The sequence below is a fragment of the Micropterus dolomieu genome, linkage group LG17, assembly GCF_021292245.1.
Source record: "Micropterus dolomieu isolate WLL.071019.BEF.003 ecotype Adirondacks linkage group LG17, ASM2129224v1, whole genome shotgun sequence".
NCBI lineage: Eukaryota > Metazoa > Chordata > Actinopteri > Centrarchiformes > Centrarchidae > Micropterus > Micropterus dolomieu.
The window spans coordinates 2,512,143-2,515,449 of NC_060166.1; the positions used below are offsets into that span (position 1 = coordinate 2,512,143).

Sequence of the window (3,307 nt, forward strand, 5' to 3'; positions counted from 1 at the left end):
AGTTCATATAGCCATTAAAAATAAAAAAAAAATGTAAAGTAAGATGTTAAAAGGGCTAACATTAACAAGAAATGTGTCTTCAAATATGGTAAAAAATGTCTTATGTAAGGTTTATTTCAACTATCAACAGAGTAATGGGTAATGGGTCACATGACCAGAGTTAAGTTAAGGGCATAACCATGGCATTATGGGTAAGAGACAATGTGAATGCAGAGCAGAGCAAGGAACGACATACATCCCCAAATTAACCATAATCTGCACTTGGTTTAAGAGGACATTTTCACATTTTCACTGTGTCTGCTGATAAAGGAGAGAGTGAGATAAAATAAATCTTCAAAAGACATTTGTATTATGCGTGGCCATTATTTCTTGGGACCAGTGTAGCTACAAACATCATCATGATTTTAGCTGAATTGTGTCTTTATTTCTTTTATCATATTCTGGTCCTTTTAATATCTTTCATTACCTATTAACTCTCCATTTAATTATTTTAATTTGTTGCCATGTGACCTGGGTTTAGAAAAGTGCTCTACATAGTGTACTGATAGGCTGCATGTTTCTTGTGGCAACGCCTTCATTTGGCGTTTTATTATGGAGGGTACGGCCGGAAGTGTCCTGGTTGTAAAGCTAGGTAACTTGATAGAGCTGTTATCCAAAAGACTTTCTTGGTGCCACGTCGAGCTCCGTGGGGAACGGCAGGTTTTTAACTTACTGTAATTTTTGCTGTAACAAACCTGACGCCTGGAACTCTGGGAGAAACACTGCGAGGTCATCGTGGAACTGTTCACAACTCTGACTGATCTGTAAGATAACTCTCAGTGCCAGACTTCTTGAATTGTCAGCAGTATTTTGTCAGTGCTGTAGCTCACAAGTCCTAAAGTTAGTAACTTGCTAACTAGCATTAGGAGCCACCGGATACGGGATCGTAATGTTGACCAACTTACTCAACAGCATATTATAACGCCTGACAGAGAAAATGTGTGGCCATGTAACGTTAGATAACGATGACTAACCTGTACGTCCAGTAACGTTACGTCTTCGTGTTAGCTACCGGGAACTCTTGCACTCGGTCTGTGAGTTCGTGAGGTTCGTCTTGTTACTGACGTAACGTTAAAATGTTAGCTGTTGGACATGACTGCTGCTGGGCCAAGATAACTAACGTTACTTACTCTTAAGCAACAGTTTGTAGCCCCGCAACTGAGCATGAGTTTTCAAATGTGGAGGTAACTCAGGTCCCACAAGCTTTAAATACCATACCACTGTTACGTTCGTGTTTTTACATGTTGCGCTACAAACCATGGCGTAACGTTAGTGCTTAGATTGTTACGTTTTTCCTGCCCTCTTAACAGCCAGCTTTCCATTCCACAGCAAATAAAACTTTCTTTATTAAGTTACTCAGTGAGCAGTCCAGCAGATCTGCATTTAATGCAGTCTGTACATATTTTGGGTGAAGTTATCAATAATTAGTAAAGTTGTGTTTAGGGGGAACAGATGGACACATGAAAATAAAACATTCTAAAGGACTAAATGAACATAGAAAGTTGAGTGCATTCGATCAGTTAACAAAAAGAACCTGAGAACAGGTCTAGATTTACAGCTGGCTATAGTTGGTGCACCTTTCAATACCTTCAGGAAGTATAGCAGATAAAAGCAACATTAACATGTTTAGTTCTGATAGTAGGTGTTACCAACTGCGTTCTCTCCAGTGATCTGAGAGGGATAGCGTGTGTACTGCTGAAACATGTCTGAGAGGTTTTAGTGATTTCTAAACATTGTTAGGGTTAAACATGTTAAAGTGAAGATGACGATTTCACACCCAGTCTGCCCAGTAAGAAAGAGGGAAGATCAAGGAACGCCCCCTTAAATCGGAATCCCGACTTCGGAAGTCGGGAGAATCGCATACCCCGACTTCGTGATCCAAGATGGCTGTCGGGGTATCAACGGTTAGTGAAAGCTCTAGTTTAAACTGTTCATTAGCACTTCTGTGTACTTCTGTCTCATAGCAATGTTCTGCCGCCGCCAAGCAAAAGTACTTCTTAAATGATGCATTGATCAAATAATCTGTAGAAGCTTTGAGTACTAAAAATGATAACACGTTACACAGTTTAGTCATCCAGCCAACATATCTTGTTCAGTTAAAGTCCGGCAGTCATCAAATGAGTTGTAAAAGTGTCCACACAGCAGACCTCTGTATGTCAGCTGTTGGGCTCATTGCAGTTACTCTCACTGTCTTCTAACGACTCATTTGTATTCATGTAATTGTGCCCTGGGTTATTGCATTATTTGCATTCTTTAAAATCTTAAATGATAATGCACACTTGGATGGGTTTCATTTGTTTACATAAGGTATTGCCTGTTTTTAATTTTAGTGTTTATGCAAACAAAATGTTGTGAGTTGCAGATTTTGGTTTCGGTTGTTTGGCTCAGTGCGGCAACGCACCTGCTGCCATGGAGGCTGAGGGCAGGTGGAAAACTCCAGAACAAAAAAAAAGTTTTGTGTCTTTTAGGCGAGTTTCTAACAGCTGCACAGTGTGTACCACTGTCGCTGTCGCGCATCAGTGGTAACGTGTTGGGCAGTAATACTGTAATATTACTTTTCCCAGTAAAGAGTAATGTAACGGATTACTGTTTCCAAAGCAGTAATGTTATTACAGTTACTAATCATATTAAGGCTACACTACTGAACGCACCATCCCTGACATGAATGTGCAACCGCGCTGCAGCTCAGCGGCACCGGACCTTATCTTGTTCAAGTCAGCTGTTAGCCAAGAAGCTAAAGGAAGACTGGAGAACAGGGAGAGAGAGGTATTTTGGACAGCTGTAAGTAACATTATTGCCATTACTGTGTCACAGTCTAAGATGCAAAGAACACTGTCGTCTGTTGTAAACTTTGTGCGACCAGCAAAAAGCTTTCAACCGCGAACAATTCTACATCTTTACTTAATTAAAACATCATCAGCTAAAGCAGCGCAGCAACGTGAAACTCGGAAAAACTCCGGCCGCTGCTGCCACAGATGCTTGGACTCATCGGGAGAGAGTGGCGTTATATCACCCAGTAATAAGTGAAGTAGCTAATATTACTTTTTTAAGGAGTATATGCTGAGTAACTAGTAAGTAGCTGTATTATTTCGAGCACGACCGTGTGAGGTCCCTATTGAATTTGCTAAGATTATATATATATTTAGGGCCCGAGCACGACCGTGTGAGGTCCCTATTGAATTTGCTAAGATTATTAGGGCCCGAGCACGACCGTGCGAGGTCCCTATTGAATTTGCTCGGATTATATATATATATATATATATATATA

The 3,307-nt window shown here is 40.5% G+C and overlaps 1 protein-coding gene across 2 annotated transcripts in view; it reads left to right on the forward strand.

Annotated features, from left to right (window-relative positions):
* The first annotated feature begins 631 nt into the window (after nucleotides 1–631).
* smco4 (single-pass membrane protein with coiled-coil domains 4) overlaps nucleotides 632–3,307 on the forward strand; it is an 8,400-nt gene continuing 5,724 nt past the window's right edge. Inside the window, exons 1-2 of one of the 2 annotated variants that reach the window (XM_046073940.1) lie at nucleotides 632–803; nucleotides 1,821–1,943. The gene's annotated coding sequence lies outside the window, so the exon portion shown is untranslated. The remainder of the gene's footprint in view (nucleotides 804–1,820; nucleotides 1,944–3,307) is intronic. The other variant, XM_046073939.1, reaches the window with a different exon arrangement.